The sequence below is a fragment of the Cherax quadricarinatus genome, chromosome 50, assembly GCF_038502225.1.
Source record: "Cherax quadricarinatus isolate ZL_2023a chromosome 50, ASM3850222v1, whole genome shotgun sequence".
In the NCBI taxonomy this organism is placed as follows: Eukaryota; Metazoa; Arthropoda; class Malacostraca; order Decapoda; family Parastacidae; genus Cherax; species Cherax quadricarinatus.
Window position 1 is genome coordinate 14,251,364 of NC_091341.1, and position 22,067 is coordinate 14,273,430.

The window sequence follows — 22,067 nt, forward strand, 5'->3', positions numbered from 1 at the left end:
TGTGTGTGTGTCCATAACGTGTGTGTGTCCATAACATGTGTGTGTGTCCATAACGTGTGTGTCCATAACATGTGTGTGTGTCCATAACATGTGTGTGTGTCCATAACATGTGTGTGTGTCCATAACATGTGTGTGTCCATAACATGTGTGTGTGTCCATAACATGTGTGTGTGTCCATAACATGTGTGTGTCCATAACATGTGTGTGTGTCCATAACATGTGTGTGTGTCCATAACATGTGTGTGTGTCCATAACATGTGTGTGTGTCCATAACATGTGTGTGTCCATAACATGTGTGTGTCCATAACATGTGTGTGTCCATAACATGTGTGTGTCCATAACATGTGTGTCCATAACATGTGTGTCCATAACATGTGTGTGTGTCCATAACATGTGTGTGTGTCCATAACATGTGTGTGTCCATAACACGTGTATGTGTCCATAACATGTGTGTGTGTCCATAACGTGTGTGTGCCCATAACATGTGTGTGTCCATAACATGTGTGTGTGTCCGTAACGTGTGTGTGTCCATAACATGTGTGTGTGTCCATAACATGTGTGTGTGTCCATAACATGTGTGTGTCCATAACATGTGTGTGTGTCCATAACGTGTGTGTGTCCATAACATGTGTGTGTGTCCATAACATGTGTGTGTCCATAACATGTGTGAGTCCATAACATGTGTGTGTCCATAACATGTGTGTGAGTCCATAACATGTGTGTGTGTCCACAACATGTGTGTGTCCACAACATGTTTGTGTCCACAACATGTGTGTGTGTCCTTGAAACATAGGAACAGTTTGAGCCAATGTTTGTGGAACCATTTGTAGACTGTGCTAAGCACAAACTTGCTTAGGTCTACTTGGTTTTGAAACAGCCTACCTGGTTTTCAGCATCACAGCTGCTAGACTGTTGCAAATATAGAATTATTTTTCTCTGCCAGAAAACCAGCGTGGAGACCTGTAAAAATTAACTGACCTTTCAAGACGTGCGGTGCCCTATGGAAGGCCACCTCAGGGGTACCTTTGATATACCTTCGAGGGGTTCTGAGAGTTTTTCTTCTCCTGTATGGTGCTTGCCTGATCAACCAGGTTGTTGCTGCTAGTGGCCCGCTACTCATCCATCACAGCCTGGTTGATCTGACACCTGATGAAGATACTTGTCCAGTTTCCTCTGGAAGACTTCAACGGGTAGAAGGAAAATAAGCAATGTCTTACCTTTGATGATGATTCTGGTATGGTCTCCCGTCCTGATGGCTTTGATATTAGCCAAGCGCAGGTCTTTCACACCCTGCCTACCCTCCTGCCGCCCACGGGCGGGGGAGTACTGCGGCGGGGCCGTGCAGACCGTGGCTTCCTGCACCTCCTGCATGATACAGGCAGCAGGGAGGGGATGGGAAGGACTGGATGGGTTGCCTCCTGCTCAGGGACAACGCGTACAGCTTTCAGTACACTCTTGACTGTTACACTGCGTGACCCATACGGATTTAGTGCTTGTTTTAATATAATATTAATATTGACTGTTACAGTATTTAGAGATTATACGAGTTAATTCACTGTATTTTCACTAAGAACAAAGTATTAATTCACTGTACTTTCACTAAGGACAAAATATAAATTTATCTCTTTGACTGCATTCTCAAAATTTTCAGAAATATTTTCGTTACCCATAAAAGTGAGCTATTCAAAATTCACTGTTTTCTTGCTTTCCTTGCACACTAAAACATCTGTCGTGTAGAGAAAAAAAGAAAAAAATATATTAGTTATACACTCTGCATGTCTTATACACATTTTTTTATCACTGTGCTATGAGAAAATAAGAATAGACCTGGTGGCCCATGCTAGGCACGACCAACTCATAACCAGTTCCTTTGACCCGTATATTTGTCTAGTTTATTTTTAAAGCTACCCAATTGATAGTTTCAGTCGGTCTGTTAGGCAGATTGCTCCACTCATCTGCAACTCTACTGCTAAGCCAGTACCGCCCTGTGTCCTGTGCATCGAACCGTGACAGAGTTTGTCTACTATACAGAATGCTGCCACTCAGCCCATGTGAAATGTAGGTTAGCAAACACTATCACATTTTTTGTATCTTGGTTCACTTCAAATTCCTAAATACATGTGAAGACAAATGCTATACGTATATATATATATATATATATATATATATATATATATATATATATATATATATATATATATATATATATATATATATATATATATATATATATATATATATATATATAACGCCCCGAATAGGTAAAACTTACGATTTTGGCTTAAATAGCAACGCTCTTATTGCCGAATAACACGAGCTAAAATTTGTGTATGCGGTAATTTCGCAAAAAAATCATTCTGAAACTAACGAAAAAATATATTTCATTGTGTTTCATTATTATTAAATGATTGTAAGCTTATCTAAAATACATTTAGTTGGATTCGGGTAAATTAAATTGCGCTTGTTGTAATAAGATTAGGTAAGTTTTTTAAGGTTCTTTTGATACAAAATTATTAATTTTTACATTAACACAAATGAAAAAAATATATCTTTAAATGTAAAAGAGAAAATTTTATAAAGAACTTAATTTTAAATGAGTTCTTGGTAATTGACCAGTTTTACCTATTCGGCACGACTATATATATATATATATGCCGGGAGCAATGGGCTAGTAACCCCTTCTCCTGTAGACATTTACTAAAAAAGAGAAGAAGAAAAACTTTATAAAACTGGGATGCTTGAATGTGCGTGGATGTAGTGCAGATGACAAGAAACAGATGATTGCTGATGTTATGAATGAAAAGAAGTTGGATGTCCTGGCCCTAAGCGAAACAAAACTGAAGGGGGTAGGGGAGTTTCGGTGGGAGGAAATAAATGGGATTAAATCTGGAGTATTGAGAGAGTTAGAGCAAAGGAAGGGGTAGCAGTAATGTTGAATGATCAGTTATGGAAGGAGAAAAGAGAATATGAATGTGTAAATTCAAGAATTATGTGGATTAATGTAAAGGTTGGATGCGAGAAGTGGGTCATAATAAGCGTGTATGCACCTGGAGAAGAGAGGAATGCAGAGGAGAGAGAGAGATTTTGGGAGATGTTAAGTGAATGTATAGGAGCCTTTGAACCAAGTGAGAGAGTAATTGTGGTAGGGGACCTGAATGCTAAAGTAGGAGAAACTTTTAGAGAGGGTGTGGTAGGTAAGTTTGGGGTGCCAGGTGTAAATGATAATGGGAGCCCTTTGATTGAACTTTGTATAGAAAGGGGCTTAGTTATAGGTAATACATATTTTAAGAAAAAGAGGATAAATAAGTATACAAGATATGATGTAGGGCGAAATGACAGTAGTTTGTTGGATTATGTATTGGTAGATAAAAGACTGTTGAGTAGACTTCAGGATGTACATGTTTATAGAGGGGCCACAGATATATCAGATCACTTTCTAGTTGTAGCTACACTGAGAGTAAAAGGTAGATGGGATACAAGGAGAATAGAAGCATCAGGGAAGAGAGAGGTGAAGGTTTATAAACTAAAAGAGGAGGCAGTTAGGGTAAGATATAAACAGCTATTGGAGGATAGATGGGCTAATGAGAGCATAGACAATGGGGTCGAAGAGGTATGGGGTAGTTTTAAAAATGTAGTGTTAGAGTGTTCAGCAGAAGTTTGTGGTTACAGGAAAGTGGGTGCGGGAGGGAAGAGGAGCGATTGGTGGAATGATAATGTGAAGAGAGTAGTAAGGGAGAAAAAGTTAGCATATGAGAAGTTTTTACAAAGTAGAAGTGATGCAAGGAGGGAAGAGTATATGGAGAAAAAGAGAGAGGTTAAGAGAGTGGTGAAGCAATGTAAAAAGAGAGCAAATGAGAGAGTGGGTGAGATGTTATCAACAAATTTTGTTAAAAATAAGAAAAAGTTTTGGAGTGAGATTAACAAGTTAAGAAAGCCTAGAGAACAAATGGATTTGTCAGTTAAAAATAGGAGAGGAGAGTTATTAAATGGAGAGTTAGAGGTATTGGGAAGATGGAGGGAATATTTTGAGGAATTGTTAAATGTTGATGAAGATAGGGAAGCTGTGATTTCGTGTATAGGGCAAGGAGGAACAACATCTTGTAGGAGTGAGGAAGAGCCAGTTGTGAGTGTGGGGGAAGTTCGTGAGGCAGTAGGTAAAATGAAAGGGGGTAAGGCAGCCGGGATTGATGGGATAAAGATAGAAATGTTAAAAGCAGGTGGGGATATAGTTTTGGAGTGGTTGGTGCAATTATTTAATAAATGTATGGAAGAGGGTAAGGTACCTAGGGATTGGCAGAGAGCATGCATAGTTCCTTTGTATAAAGGCAAAGGGGATAAAAGAGAGTGCAAAAATTATAGGGGGATAAGTCTGTTGAATATACCTGGCAAAGTGTATGGTAGAGTTATTATTGAAAGAATTAAGAGTAAGACGGAGAATAGGATAGCAGATGAACAAGGAGGCTTTAGGAAAGGTAGGGGGTGTGTGGACCAGGTGTTTACAGTGAAACATATAAGTGAACAGTATTTAGATAAGGCTAAAGAGGTCTTTGTGGCATTTATGGATTTGGAAAAGGCGTATGACAGGGTGGATACGGGGGCAATGTGGCAGATGTTGCAGGTGTATGGTGTAGGAGGTAGGTTACTGAAAGCAGTGAAGAGTTTTTACGAGGATAGTGAGGCTCAAGTTAGAGTATGTAGGAAAGAGGGAAATTATTTCCCAGTAAAAGTAGGCCTTAGACAAGGATGTGTGATGTCACCGTGGTTGTTTAATATATTTATAGATGGGGTTGTAAGAGAAGTAAATGCGAGGGTCTTGGCAAGAGGCGTGGAGTTAAAAGATAAAGAATCACACATAAAGTGGGAGTTGTCACAGTTGCTCTTTGCTGATGACACTGTGCTCTTGGGAGATTTTGAAGAGAAGTTGCAGAGATTGGTGGATGAATTTGGTAGGGTGTGCAAAAGAAGAAAATTGAAAATGAATACAGGAAAGAGTAAGGTTATGAGGATAAAAAGATTAGGTGATGAAAGATTGGATATCAGTTTGGAGGGAGAGAGTATGGAGGAGGTGAATGTAATCAGATATTTGGGAGTGGACGTGTCAGCGGATGGGTCTATGAAAGATGAGGTGAATCATAGAATTGATGAGGGGAAAAGGGTGAGTGGTGCACTTAGGAGTCTGTAGAGACAAAGAACTTTGTCCTTGGAGGCAAAGAGGGGAATGTATGAGAGTATAGTTTTACCAACGCTCTTATATGGGTGTGAAGCATGGGTGATGAATGTTGCAGCGAGGAGAAGGCTGGAGGCAGTGGAGATGTCATGTCTGAGGGCAATGTGTGGTGTGAATATAATGCAGAGAATTCGTAGTTTGGAAGTTAGGAGGAGGTGCGGGATTACCAAGACTGTTGTCCATAGGGCTGAGGAAGGGTTGTTGAGGTGGTTCGGACATGTGGAGAGAATGGAGCGAAACAGAATAACTTCAAGAGTGTATCAGTCTGTAGTGGAAGGAAGGCGGGATAGGGGTCGGCCTAGGATAGGTTGGAGGAAGGGGGTAAAGGAGGTTTTGTGTGCGAGGGGCTTGGACTTCCAGCAGGCATGCGTGAGCGTGTTTGATAGGAGTGAATGGAGACAAATGGTTTTTAATACTTGACGTGCTGTTGGAGTGTGAGCAAAGTAACATTTATGAAGGGGTTCAGGGAAACCGGCAGGCCGGACTTGAGTCCTGGAGATGGGAAGTACAGTGCCTGCACTCTGAAGGAGGGGTGTTAATGTTGCAGTTTAAAAACTGTAGTGTAAAGCACCCTTCTGGCAAGACAGTGATGGAGTGAATGATGGTGAAAGTTTTTCTTTTTCGGGCCACCCTGCCTTGGTGGGAATCGGCCAGTGTGATAAAATAATAAAATAAATAATATATATATATATATATATATATATATATATATATATATATATATATATATATATATATATATATATATATATATATATATATATATATATATATATTATACACTTTTCAGCACGATAACTTCGTCTTTCACCCGTTATGAAAATGTTTCGTGAGAGAAGTAAGTGTGGGAGGGAGAGGTGGGTCCACAAGAAGAATAGAAATTTTTGCTAAAAGCCACTCGTTATCACACTCAATGTTGCTGTTGATATCAGCGAGAGAGGAAGAGGAGGAGGAGGAGAAACAGGAGGATGAGGAAGAGAGAAGGAGGTTCGTCAGGAAGGCAGGAGAGGGTATAACAAAAAAAAAAACCGAGAGAAGTGTCATTTCAACTCTGACCTTCTCCTGCATTCTCTAATGGATACCTTGTGTTGGCGATGAGGCTCCTGGTTACTGACGTCACCTGAGGCAGCTTTGACGGTACCTAAGTACTCTCGCCTCAACGACTATCTTATGTGTAGACAAAAATGAGAAAAAATGGCACAGGGGTTCGCAGATCAAGAGAAGAGTCTCTTAATGTGACAACGTTTCGCCCTATGAAGAGCCTTCTCAAGAGAAACGTTGTCGTAGCCAAAGCTCTCGGAAGTTAACTCCTGTATTCAAAATTTTGCCTATTTCTGAGAGCTATTGTTTACTTGTATTATTATTATTATTATTAGTAGTAGTAGTAGTAGTAGTAGTAGTAATAGCATAATTATAATTATGATTATTATTATTTTGTTAATTGGAAGCTCCAGACCCGCAGGGGTCACACACAGGCTAGGAAATGAGAAGTAATCAGCGTTTATTTAAGAGCAGTGAAAACATCATTTTATTGTCTCATTCAACTCCCTCGTTATTTAGGCTTCCTCTCCAGCCTTGTTTCTGAACCGGTTTCTTAAACTTCCTCTCCAGCCTTGTTTCTGAACCGGTTTCTTAAACTTCCTCTCCAGCCTTGTTTCTGAACCGGTTTCTTAAACTTCCTCTCCAGCCTTGTTTCTGAACCGGTTTCTTAAACTTCCTCTCCAGCCTTGTTTCTGAACCGGTTTCTTAAACTTACTCTCCAGCCTTGTTTCTGAACCGGTTTCTTAAACTTCTTCTCCAGCCTTGTTTCTGAACCGGTTTCTTAAACTTGCTTCGAACGCGTTTTATTAACATTTATAGTTTCCAGTCCAAAAAAAAAAACTGAGGCAAAGGAAAGAATATTCTTAATAGATAGATTAATAATTAATAGATTAGACACAAAATAGATATTGTACGTGGTTTTTTTCCTGTGTCTGGCCTATGAAAGTAAGAAAACAATCATGACCTTTCGGTTTTTTCCTTCTTCATTCATTTTTTCCTTCGTTCATTTTTTTCCTTCATTAATTTTCAGTGAAAATTTTTTTTTGGGGGGGTAGGAATTTTTGTCTTTTTTAATAATTTGAATATACTTTCTCCTAAAAAAAATTACTTTTCATGATTTTTCTTCCTGTTTATTTCATTTTCCTGTGTGAAAAAACTGGATAATCGTGTGAGATTTTCCTTCTCTATTTCTTTCACTGCTGGAAAAACGTTTTTTTTAGGGGGAGTTATCTTTATTTTCATTTTTTTTCTGAAAAAATCTATTTTTTTTTTCTCTCTACTTACATATTTTGGAGTTTCCTTTCTTCTTTCATTTTTTTTTCATGAAAGAAAAATATTTCGGCTTTTTCTCTCATATTTTTCATGGCAGAAAAATATTATTTTGGGGTTTCCTCTCTTCTTTCATTTATTTTCATGAAAATATATCATTTTGAAATTTCTCTCTTCTTCTTCTTTCATTTTTTCACGAAAGAAATATTTTGGAGTTTCCTCTCCATTATTTTTATGACGAAATTTTAATTTTTCTCCTTTTTTTCATTTTTTTCTTCTACCATGTAATAAACTAAAAAAAAAATAACTGAACGAAGAACATAAAGGATATTGACCAGGGATACTAACATGGTATAAAAGGAGCGAAACGTTGTCAATGAAGCTTAACTGTAGTTGCATTCCTCTCTCTTTCTCATCCTCGAGGTATTTTCAGGTTGATTCAAAACCTGTGCGAATAAAATCTTCGTTATTTTCTTTCTTTTGTGATTTTTTTTATAGGTTTGTCAGGTTATGGGTCAAAAATCCCATAATTTCGAAAAAAAAGTGTCAGGGATCACTAATTTGAGGTCTGTTTCGCTCTGTTTCGCCCATTTGTTCGTAAGTAGTAGCCTGTTCGTGCACCATGATGGGATACATATCACAAAGTAATCGTTGCAAGCCACATCCTCCCCACTACCAGCAAGCCACATCCTCCCCACTACCAGCGAGCCACATCCTCCCCACTACCAGCAAGCCGCATCCTCCCCACTACCAGCAAGCCACATCCTCCCCACTACCAGCAAGCCACATCCTCCCCACTACCAGCAAGCCACATCCTCCCCACTACCAGCAAGCCACATCCTCCCCACTACCAGCAAGCCACATCCTCCCCACTACCAGCAAGCCACATCCTCCCCACTACCAGCAAGCCACATCCTCCTCACTACTAGCAAGCCATATCCTCCCCACTACCAGCAAGCCACATCCTCCCCACTACCAGCAAGCCACATCCTCCCCACTGCCAGCAAGCCACATCCTCCCAACTACCAGCAAGCCACATCCTCCCCACTACCAGCAAGCCACATCCTCCCCACTACCAGCAAGCCACATCCTCCCCACTACCAGCAAGCCACATCCTCCCCACTGCCAGCAAGCCACATCCTCCCAACTACCAGCAAGCCACATCCTCCCCACTACCAGCAAGCCACATCGTCCCCACTACCAGCAAGCCATATCCTCCCCACTACCAGCAAGCCACATCCTCCCCACTACCAGCAAGCCACATCCTCCCCACTACCAGCAAGCCACATCCTCCCCACTACCAGCAAGCCACATCCTCCCCACTACCAGCAAGCCACATCCTCCCCACTACCAGCAAGCCACATCCTCCCCACTTCCAGCAAGCCACATCCTCCCCACTACCAGCAAGCCACATCCTCCCCACTACCAGCAAGCCACATCCTCCCCACTACCAGCAAGCCACATCCTCCTCACTACTAGCAAGCCATATCCTCCCCACTACCAGCAAGCCACATCGTCCCCACTACCAGCAAGCCACATCCTCCCCACTACCAGCAAGCCACATCCTCCCCACTTCCAGCAAGCCACATCCTCCCCGCTACCAGCAAGCCACATCCTCCCCACTTCCAGCAAGCCACATCCTTCCCACTACCAGCAAGCCACATCCTCCCCACTACCAGCAAGCCACATCCTCCCCACTACCAGCAAGCCACATCCTCCCCACTTCCAGCGAGCCACATCCTCCACACTACCAGCGATCCACATCCTCCCCACTTCCAGCAAGCCACATCCTCCCCACTACCAGCAAGCCACATCCTCCCCGCTACCAGCAAGCCACATCCTCCCCACTTCCAGCAAGCCACATCCTCCCCACTACCAGCAAGCCACATCCTCCCCACTACCAGCAAGCCACATCCTCCCCACTACCAGCAAGCCACATCCTCCCAACTACCAGCAAGCCACATCCTCCCCACTACCAGCAAGCCACATCGTCCCCACTACCAGCAAGCCATATCCTCCCCACTACCAGCAAGCCACATCCTCCCCACTACCAGCAAGCCACATCCTCCCCACTACCAGCAAGCCACATCTTCCCCACTACCAGCAAGCCACATCCTCCCCACTTCCAGCAAGCCACATCCTCCCCACTACCAGCAAGCCACAGCCTCCCCACTTCCAGCAAGCCACATCCTCCCCACTTCCAGCAAGCCACATCCTCCCCACTTCCAGCAAGCCACATCGTCCCCACTACCAGCAAGCCACATCCTCCCCACTACCAGCAAGCCATATCCTCCCCACTACCAGCAAGCCACACGTTCCCCACTACCAGCAAGCCACATCCTCCCCACTACCAGCAAGCCACAGCCTCCCATCTACTAGAAAGCCACATCCTCCCCACTTCCAGCAAGCCACATCCTCCCCACTACCAGCAAGCCACATCCTCCCACTACCAGCAAGCTACATCCTCCCCACTACCAGCAAGCCATATCCTCCCCACTTCCAGCAAGCCACATCCTCCCCACTTCCAGCAAGCCACATCGTCCCCTCTACCAGCAAGCCACATCGTCCCCACTACCAGCAAGCCACATCCTCCCCACATCCAGCAAGCCACATCGTCCCCACTACCAGCAAGCCACATCGTCCCCACTACCAGCAAGCTACATCCTCCCCACTACCAGCAAGCCACACCCTCCCCACTACCAGCAAGCCACATCCTCCCCACTACCAGCAAGCCACATCCTCCCCACTACCAGCAAGCCACACCCTCCCCACTACCAGCAAGCCACATCCTCCCCACTACCAGCAAGCCACATTCTCCCCACTACCAGCAAGCCACATCCTCCCCACTATCAGCAAGCCACATCCTCCCCACTACAGGCAAGCCACATCCTCCCCACTACCAGCAAGCCACATCCTCCCATCTACTAGAAAGCCACATCCTCCCCACTTCCAGCAAGCCACATCCTCCCCACTACCAGCAAGCCACATCCTCCCACTACCAGCAAGCTACATCCTCCCCACTACCAGCAAGCCACATCCTCCCCACTTCCAGCAAGCCACATCCTCCCCACTTCCAGCAAGCCACATCGTCCCCTCTACCAGCAAGCCACATCGTCCCCACTACCAGCAAGCCACATCCTCCCCACATCCAGCAAGCCACATCGTCCCCACTACCAGCAAGCCACATCGTCCCCACTACCAGCAAGCTACATCCTCCCCACTACCAGCAAGCCACATCCTCCCCACTACCAGCAAGCCACATCCTCCCCACTACCAGCAAGCCACACCCTCCCCACTACCAGCAAGCCACATCCTCCCCACTACCAGCAAGCCACATTCTCCCCACTACCAGCAAGCCACATCCTCCCCACTATCAGCAAGCCACATCCTCCCCACTACAGGCAAGCCACATCCTCCCCACTACCAGCAAGCCACATCCTTCCCACTACCAGCAAACCACATCCTCCCCACTACCAGCAAGCCACATCCTCCCCACTACTAGCAAGCCACATCCTCCCCACTACAGGCAAGCCACATCCTCCCCACTACCAGCAAGCCACATCCTCCCTACTACCAGCAAGCCACATCCTCCCCACTACCAGCAAACCACATCCTCCCCACTACCAGCAAGCCACATCCTCCCCACTACCAGCAAGCCACATCGTCCCCACTTCCAGCAAGCCACACCCTCTCTCCCCCACATCAAGCCCCACTCGCCTCCCTCCCCAGCAAGCCACTAAACAACCCCACGTATAACTCAAACAGTAATTGCTGCTGTCAAAGAAACGCGAGGCATTACAACACTCCATAAATAACATAAGAACTAACTACTACTTCAACCACGAACGGGTGATATTAATCAATAACGACACTGCGACTAGCCGAGGATCCGAACCCATGTCGTTTTGGCCCTCGAACAAGTGGTTAGCTGGGGATCTAACCCGTGTTATTTTAGCGCGCCTCGTGGGAAGCCACAGCAAATCATACAAGCATCAAAGTTCACAGGCTAGTTTCGTTTAGAGCAACCAAGGCTATGAAGAGACATGATCACAACCTACAAGATATTTCGACGTATTTACAAGGTGTTTAAAGACAGACCGGAAGGGCGGGACCTGAACTAAAGGAAAACAAATGAAAACTAAACATTCGACTAAGTTGAAATGAAATGAATTTCGTTACTGCTAGAACTGAACGAGTTAAGCTTTCTCGGGGAGGAAACAAATAATTGTTAAATTTATGGGGAGAGAGTTAAGCCAGTGGGGTCGTGCAGAGCCTGGGAAATGGGAGGTAATCAGGTGGAAGTCGCGAAGCTAAGTTCCATACGCGAATTCAAATGTAAATAAACTTAAATGTGTGGTGGTGGGGTAGCATAAAAGCTGTCGATTACTGGTAGACAAGAGAGGGCCAGGAGACAGCTAGAAGCTGGATTTTGGCCTTAATGTCTGTAACTTTATGTAAATGTTGTTACAGTTGCTTACACACACACACACACACACACACACACACACACACACACACACACACACACACACACACACACACACACACACACACACACACACACAGAGGCAGGCAGGCAGGATCCGTACATAGCTTTAAGAAGAGGTTCGATAAAGCTCATGGAACAGGGAGAGAGTGGACCTAATAATAATAATAATATTATAATATCTTTGTTTACTACAAGTACATGTACAAGGTATACAGTCCTAGCTGACAACAATGACATACTACTATATAGAAAGTCCTTGTTATGCTCCGCATGTCGGGCAAATTAGGTCAGTGTCCCAGGATGCGACCCACACCAGTCGACTGTCACCCAGGTACCCATTTTACTGATGGGGAACATAGACAACAGGTGGAAAGAAACATGCCCAATGTTTTTACTCTAGATGGGAATCGAACTCAGGCCCTCGCCGTGTGAAGCGAGACCGTTAGCCACCAGGCCACCAGAGCCCCTAATAGCGACCAGCGAAGAGGCGGGGCCAGGAGCTATGAATCGACCTCTGCAACCACAACTCGGTGAGTACAACTAGGTGAGTACACACACACACAATTACACACACACACACACACACACACACACACACACACACACACACACACACACACACACACACACACACATACACACACACACACACACACACACACACACACACAGTAACAGGGAAATCGATTCTGTGCTGAGAGATGGTAATGAAATGCCCACTCACGCTTCCTCTCCTGCAAACACTACATATATACATGTAATTCACAATACAAGCCTATCGTCTCTCCGAGGGGTCATTAACACCGCACGTCAGTACACCACTAATCAGGATTACTTTAATCCCTGAAACAGGAATTCAAGTCCACTGTCAGTGTACGAGTATGTATAGTGAGAGAGATACTTTTCTCAGTGAGAGATGTATCTCAGTGGACACACTGGACCACCTGTTCCACCTACCTCCCGTGTCCACCTGTTCCACCTACCTCCCGTGTCCACCTGTTCCACCTGCCTACCGTGTTCACCTGTTCCACCCCCCTCCCGTGAATAAGGTCAAAAGGATGTATAGTTCTAGAGACTGCAATAGCCAATTCAATTGAGAGAGAGTTCTTGAGTACGCTGAGGTCAGTGGTCACATGTGGTCATACCTGCCTAAGCTCTTGGGAGTTAGCGTGGGCTGTTACCAAGCACCATGGCTTGTTGTAGTGTTTTAGAATCTCAGGTTCAAGTGTTCAAGAAGGAGATTCTACTTCTTCAGGAGGAAAATAGGAGGCTGAAGCATAGATGAGTTTGGGAGCGAGTGTGAGTAGGATTTAGCTGGTAAGGAAGGAATGGTCACCAGCAGTGATAGTGGCAGCCGCTTTAAGTGGCAAGTGGTTCACAGTTCAGGAAGAAGGAAGATGAGAGTTAATAGAGAAGATGTGAAGGTAGGAAATCGATTCTCTGTTCTCCAAGACGAGTGTACTTCAGTGGTTAGTGAGGTTGAAGGTACCACTGATTCCCCTGCTAATCAAGGTAAGAATATTTTAATAGTAGGCTACTCTCAGGTAAGATATATGGACCGTGCATTTTGTAACAGAGACAGAAAGGTCAGACAGAGAGTGTCTTCCTGGAGCTGGTGTTGGTGATATAGTCAGCAGGTTGGATAATATTATGGCAGGTAATGGGAACAAGCCCATTATCTGTCTTAGTGCTGGGGGCAATGACATTGAGAAGGGCAGGAGAGAGGAGCTGCTGGATAAGTACAGGTCAGCCATAGAAGTAGTTAGGTCTAAGGGAGGGATCCCAGTCATATGTAGCATTTTGCCTAGAAAGGGCGTGGGCAATGAATGGATGTCTAGGGCAATTGGTATAAATTGCTGGCTAGACAGGTACTGCAAGGAACTTGCAATCCCATTCATTGATAACTGGGACCTATTCTTTGGCAAACGTTATATGTATGCAAGGGATGGGGTTCATCTCTCTGGGGATGGAGTGGTTGCATTAGCCAATTCAATTGAGAGGGTAATTGATGACTTGTCTAGGAATTTAAACTGATAGATTATAAAGGTATGGGTGTTTGTGGGAAACAATCAGGCTGCAGTATTAGGGTTAAAAACGGCAGTTATTATCGGGATACCTCAGGGATATATTTAAAAGACAACATTCAAAATAAAGTTGCTAGTAATGGCAAATCAATTGATCAACAAACAAAGAGAGATAGTAGAGGGCAACGAGTGACTAGCTCCCTTAAGGTTTACTATACAAATAGTAGGAGTCTAAGAAATAAGATAGATGAGCTAAAATTACTTGCAAGTGTAGGTAATATAGATATTATTGGTATAACAGAGACCTGGTTCAACCTGAAAGATAGAGAAATGCCTTCTGAATGCAACATACAGGGTTATAAACTATTCCACACTGATAGGGTCAACAGGAAGGGTGGTGGTGTGGTGATGTATGTCAGAGAAAATTTAAATTGTTGTCTTAGACATGATATAAGATTAGAAACATCGAACACAGAATCTGTTTGGCTACAGTTTCTCGAGGGACGTGACAAATTAATTTTGGATGTGATTTATAGGCCCCCAAACCTTGATAGGGAGGGAAGTAAGCTGTTATGGGACGAAATTCATAAGGCATCTAGATATGAAAATGTTGTGATAATGGGAGATTTTAACTTTAGACAAATTGACTGGAACAATATGATAGGAAATCTTGAGTCTATTGACTTTCTTGATACGGTTCAGGATTGCTTTTTAGAACAGGTTGTGACAGAACCAACTAGAGGCAACAATCTGCTTGACTTGGTTCTTGCCAACAAAGATTCACTAATTAATAATCTTGAGGTTAATGATGAGCTTGGAGAAAGTGATCACAAATCACTTAGTTTCAATATATCATGGAATTACCCAGATAACTGCAATCAAATCTCTGTCCCAGATTTTCGCTTGGCCGACTTCATGGGACTGAAAAATTACCTGGGTGGGCTAAATTGGGATGTTCTGACTATGGGTCAAGTAGGTGATCTTGGTTGCCAATATGACGTCTTTCAGAGCATAGTTCTAGCTGCCCAGACAACTTTTGTTCAGAGCAGGGAAATAAGATCTAACAAAAATGATCCCAAATGGATGAACAATAGATTAACACATCTCATTGGTCAAAAGAGAGGCATATATAGGCGTATCAAAAGAGGGGATGGGCAGTTAAGAAATCAATATATTCAATTAAAGAGAGAAATAAAGAAAGGAATAAGAAAAGCAAAAAGGGGTGTAAATAACGTTCTGAAAATATCTAGCCTAGACAGGACTCGTAGCAATGGTTTTAAGTTGGAAAAATTCAGATTCAGGAAGGATATAGGTAAGCACTGGTTTGGTAATAGAGTTGTGGATGAGTGGAACAAACTTCCAGGTACAGTTATTGAGGCTAAAACGTTGTGTAGTTTTAAAAATAGGTTAGATAAATACATGAGTGGGTGTGGGTGGGTGTGAGTTGGACCTGACTACCTTGTGCTACTAGGTCAGTTGTCGAGTTCCTTCCTTAAGTGAATGTGACCTGCCCTGACTAGGTTGGGGCATTGGCTTAAGCCGGTAGGAGACTTGGACCTGCCTCGCATGGGCCAGTAGGCCTGCTGCAGTGTTCCTTCTTTCTTATGTTCTTATGAGGCTAAGGTCGCAAGGGATTCAAAGACTAACCCAAAAGGGTTCTTTCAGGTATACAGAAGTAAGATTAGGGACAAGATTGGCCCACTTAAGAGTAACTCTGGTCAGATCACTGACAGTGATAAGGATATGTGTGAAATTCTAAATACCTACTTCCTCTCAGTTTTCACCCAGGAAAATACTAGCGATATTCCTGAAATAATAGATTATGTAGAACAGGATGATAATAAACTATGTACGATTGTGGTAACTAGTGACATGGTCCTCAGACAAATAGAGAAACTAAAACCTAACAAATCCCCAGGCCCTGATGAACTGTTTGCAAGAGTGTTAAAAGAATGTAAAGAGGAACTTAGCATACCTTTGGCTAATCTTTTTAACATATCACTACAAACTGGCATAGTGCCTGATAAGTGGAAAATGGCAAATGTAATTCCTATTTACAAGGCAGGTGACAGGTCCTTGGCTTCGAACTATAGACCAATAAGCCTTACCTCCATAGTGGGAAAATTTATGGAATCAATAATTGCCGAAGCAATTCGTAGCCATCTTGACAGGCACAGATTGATTAATAAATCTCAACACGGTTTTACAAAGGGGCGTTCCTGTCTTACGAATTTACTAACTTTTTTCACTAAGGTGTTTCAGGAGGTAGATCATGGTAATGAATATAATATTGTGTATATGGACTTCAGTAAGGCTTTCGATAGAGTTCCACATCAGAGGCTATTGAGGAAACTTAAGGCACACGGAACAGGAGGAGAAATTTTTTCTGGGTAGAGGCATGGCTGACAAATAGACAGCAGAGAGTTTGCGTAAATGTGGAGAAATCAGAATGGGGGCACGTCACAAGCGGTGTTCCTCAGGGGTCAGTGTTGGGCCCGTTGTTGTTCACAATTTACATAAACGACATAGACGAGGGAATAAATAGCGACATAAGCAAATTTGCTGATGACACCAAAATAGGCCGTCCAATTCATTCTAATGACACTAAAGCACTCCAGGATGATTTGAATAGACTGGTGCAATGATCGGAGATGCAATTTAATATTGACAAATGCGAAGTTCTAAATGTTGGACAGTTAAATAACCATGCCACATATAAACTAAATAATGTAGATCTTAATACTACTGATTGCGAAAAGGATTTAGGAGTTCTGGTTAGCAGTAACCTAAAACCAAGACAACAGTGCATTAGTGTTCGCAATAAAGCTAATAGAATTCTTGGCTTCATAACTAGAAGTATAAATAATAGAAGTCCTCAGGTTGTTCTTCAACTCTGTATATCCTTGGTTAGGACTCATTTAGACTGTGCTGCTCAGTTCTAGTCACCGTATTACAGAATGGATATAAATGCTCTGGAAAACGTACAGAGGAGGATGACAAAGATGATCCCATGTATCAGAAATCTTCCCTATAAGGATAGACTGAGGGCCCTGAATCTGCACTCTCTCGAAAGGCGTAAAATTAGGGGGGATATAATCGAGGTGTATAAATGGAAAACAGGAATAAATAAAGGGGATGTAAATAGCGTGCTGAAAATTTCCAGCCAAGACAGGACTCGCAGCAATGGTTTCAAGTTGGAAAAAATCAGATTCAGGAAGGATATAGGAAAGCACTGGTTTGGTAATAGAGTTGTGGATGAGTGGAACAAACTCCCGAGTACAGTTATTGAAGCTAAAACGTTGTTTAGTTTTAAAAATAGGTTAGATAAATACATGAGTGGGTGTGAGTTGGACCTGACTAGCTTGTGCTGCTGGGTCTGGTGCAGTGCTCCATCCTTGAGTTTAGGTGACCAGACTGGGTGGGTCATTGGGCTAATCTGGGGGGGATGGTCATTGGTCTTATCCGGGGGGGGACATGGACTTGCTCCACATGGGCCAGTAGCCCTGTTGCAGTGTTCCTTCTTTCTTATGTTCTTATGTTCTTATAGACGGAAGATGGGTTTGAGCATCCAGCCAAGTATCTGTTGTGTGCGTATATTAGGTGGAAGTGAATGGACACCTGTGGATTTTTGGATTTGGCATGCTGTTAGAGTGTGAGCAAGGTAACATCTATGATAAATGAGACACTTGTGTGCAACATTTGGGTATCTTTATTCTGGAAACGTTTCGGCAGCTATTGGCTTCTTCAGATTATTGCGGAGAAAGGTGGAAGATGAGGAGGAGTTTGAGGTAATTAGTCCCTCAGGCTGGAGTCGATGTCTTCAGTCCATCAGTGATAGACTGAACACATCGACTTCAGCCTGAGGGACTGATTACCCAAAATTACACATCTTCCACCTATCTCCGCACTGGACTGAAAAAGCCACTAGCTGGAAAAACTGCCTTTCTAAGCCATATATTCAAATCCATATTTGACTGACAGTGCCTACTGAGCAGGCGAAACGTCTTCTTCATAAAGAAGTTTGGACTTCAAGGTGGTTCAGGAGACTTTAAAATGCTGTTTGGTCTTCCTTTCCAGTTTATGGGTTGGTTGTGAATTGTTACAGCTACTGGTATTGATACTCATTTGCAGTAATTTGTTAGTGGTTCACACAGTGCCTCTACTTGTTCTATCACAGTCTATGGAGATGCATAACCGAGTCCTGTTAACTGTGTTGTATACAGTTCACTTGCTGGATGCTTCACTCCCATGTCTTAAAGATATTTTCCAGTCTGCCTTAGTGTTTTACACTTCGCCTTTCGTGTGCTATCCTGAATTCGAAAGTAATCCCTACTCTCGGACTTTCTTGTCTTCTTTCTTCTTTATTCGTTGTTTTTCTATGGCCGTCGTCTTCTTGATGTGGCTATGTTCCCTTTGATGCTTTTGTCAGTTACAGATTAAATCTCCACTATTCTCTCCCGTATATATTCCTGGCATCTCGACTTGAATTTATGTTCTGTGCTGACCATCATCCGAAATTTTCAATGCTTGGGTGAGTTTTGGCTTTGCCACTCGATATCTTGGCCAAACCCGTGGCTGTGTGTTCCTTGAATTGTCTCTTCTCCATATTCCATGAATTGATTCTCGTCCATTGTCTGGGAGGGTGCCTCCTTTGTTGTTATTATTGCAATTACTATTATTGTTATCGTTGTTGTTGCTGCTGCTATTGTTGTTATTGCAGGGTCCTGATTCCGCCTTTTCTTCCCTTTGTAAATTATGTGATCAGCCTATTTTTGACAAATGTGCACCTATGCACTACAATAACACTCACACATTTCTTCAGACTGTGGTACCCCAGTGTTAAGTGTCCGAAGATCATATTAGAAGATTCTGTTTTTCAAGTCGTGGGAGCCGTTTCACGATTCTTGTAATGGCCGGTGTAACATTGATCAAGAGTTACCAGCACGGGCCGGTAGTTGCATGGAGCCGTCCCTAGTTACAGTGAACCTTGATTGAAAATTTGAAGCCTATCGGATGAGACGTTCTCTAGTTATAAAGGAAATATTAACGAGACTTCGGAGGAAGGAAAAATAATCAGGAAACTATTAGGAGGTACGTCTTCGTGGATTAATAATAATAATAATAATAATTCTGTTCTATTTCTATATCTGATTTGCTAGTACCAGATCAAATATAGAAATATCTGGCTATATCAGGGTCACTTGCTGACACTTCATCTTGACGCAGGTGTGGAACACACCTGTGCTCCACACCTGCTGGGCTCTGACGTGCTCCTCTGGGGATTACTTTGAGGCGATGGAGGAAGTAGTGTGAAGACAAGGAGAGGAGAGGGAAGGAGAGAGAGAGAGAGAGGAAAGCTGGAGGAAGAGACGAGTAGAGTAGATGGAACGAATGAAGGAAGGAGTGATGAGAAAAGAGATGGAAAGGAGACAGGAAGGGGGAAGTGAGAGGCAGCGTGAGAAAGTTGGTAGGAAGGGAAGGGGGGACGTAGGGGTCGAGATAAAGATGGAATTAGAGAAAGGGAGCAAGAATTTAACACGGGAGCGAGAAGAAAGTGAACTAACATAGACATACACAAAAAATTTCGGACAAAAAAATTGCAGACACAGACAAAACAAAAAAATGCAGACATATATAAAAATGCAGACATAGACGAAACAAAAATGCAGACAGAGAAAAAAAATATGTCACCCAGAAGTGACAAGAGACAGAACCTTAGCATTTTGTGAAGAATTTATTATTAGTAGTATTATTTATTTACTTATTTATTTATCCCTTCTTCTCTTTCTCTATGTCTTTGCATCGCTTTATTTTCCTACATGTACGTGTGTCACACACACACACACACACACACACACACACACACACACACACACACACACACACACACACACACACACACACACACACACACACACACACTGTACCATGGATCACAGGCCTCGCCTTATGCTTCCTCTGCCTCGTTCCACAACCCAAAACCTCTCTACAGAAGGAAGGAAAAAACTACAAACACCTGACATACACGTCAAGACTCTAGAGAAGCGTTTCAGCTGACGATGTTGGTGGTGGTGGCGGTGCTGGCAAAGTCCTCGACGGCCATTTCTGGAAACACAGGTTCGAGCCCCTCCCACCTCATTCGTCAAGCACTACGCTCCTTCAGGCACAAACTGGATATTTTCTTGGGTATTTCTTTAAGTCCACTTATTGTGGAAGATAGATACGGTATAATAACCTATGTGATATGTCAAGATATCTTATTAATAAAAGTAAGATAACAGACATATTAAATAAATTTCTTAAATTTGCTTGCAATAGATGAGTGACCTGTAGATATAAATCCAGATTTACTATTGTAAACCCTTTTTGGGCCTAGTTCCTAGGCCTTTTGTATATCCATATGCTCATGCATATGGATACACATATGGGGTGAACAATACACATATGGGGGTGAACAATACACATATGGAGTGAACAATAAACTAGCCTCATCGGCTTCAAAATCCAAATCTAAGGTTGGTGCCTAGATGTCCCTACCCATCAGTGTACCATTTCCCTTGCATCTAATTTCACGGGTCACTGGTAAGTGTGACCACAGACACCGGCCCGAAATTATGTGAGGAAAGTTTAAGTTTTGTTGCATCAGAAACCATTATCAAGTGTAGACAGCCTGTACTGTCTGCACAGACAGCCCATGCTGTCTGCCAGCTTAGTTCATATTTCGCGCCATGCTGGTGCTGCCACCTATAGGCGTTGCCACTTCAGCCTGCCTGTCCTTGCCTCACTCTCACTCACACAGCGGCCTAGCAGGAAGACACAAGGCCTACTTCTAGCTCTCTCTCGTGGGATGGCCCCTCCCGGGCCATGGTCACAACACACAAGCCTGTGTACCCACCACGACTTAACAATAAAGTAAGAAGCCTCCGAAGAAGTTTATCATTAACCACCCGCTTTCAGTATACCAAATAAACCCATTAAACACAAGTCACGAATGATAATTTACTAAAAAATAATTAATTAATGATTAATAATAATTCAAAGTCGTGACGAGTACAGAAAGTGATCAGCATCACGGTGACAACGGGAATGCCACTAATTAGACTGTGCCACCCATCAAAGGACAATGGGTGCCACTAATTTCATCCTCTCGCTGTCACTGTCTCTCTCTAACTCTGGTTTCTGTGGGGAATTTCTTTTAATTGTGTTTGTCTCAAATTCAAATGGATTCAAACTAAACACCAGATAGATTCACACACACTGGTCATTTTCGTCTGGTTTACCATTATCTGGACAGACTGTACACAAATTCGCCGTCATTCACCATTTTTCCCTCGAGTTCTGACTTCTCCAGCAATTTTTTTTTTTTAGTTGCTCTCGCTGACGCCCCGTAATATACCAACATTAAGATTGTAATTGGCTTTTATAATGATGTTTGGATGGAAATAATGCAACTTAAAAATACGTGCGTATTTACAGTGGTTTAAAAAGTCTCTCTCTCTCTCTCTCTCTCTCTCTCTCTCTCTCTCTCTCTCTCTCTTTGGAAGTTACAGCTTGATTTTCTGCGTTAATTTCCATAGAAATTGTTTCACTGTTGACTTCATATTGGGACCTTGATTACTTCTGATCCAGTAATCAAGGTCCCAAGACCGCAACGTTGTCTGATAAATATGTCCTTGTGTTTGCTCACGTGTCTCTAAACCAATTTGACCGTATCTGTTACCAAGGTCTATACCATGACTTCACGTTATCTTAGATATATATACTAATAAGCATCTTGATAACATCAAGATGGTCAACGCACGATAACGAACCGAAGGATAACATTGATGGAAAGACAACGTTATTGCATTAAATATCGCCACGATGGAAAAAATGAACACAAATGCAGTGACACAAAGATTTGTGACCTGATAAAGCACACTGTGTGGGCGAAAAATAGGTCAGTAAATGCATCACACTGCGTCTGTGTTCATTTCTCCGTTAGCGTCAGAAGGCGTACACTTACGCTCTGTGGGAA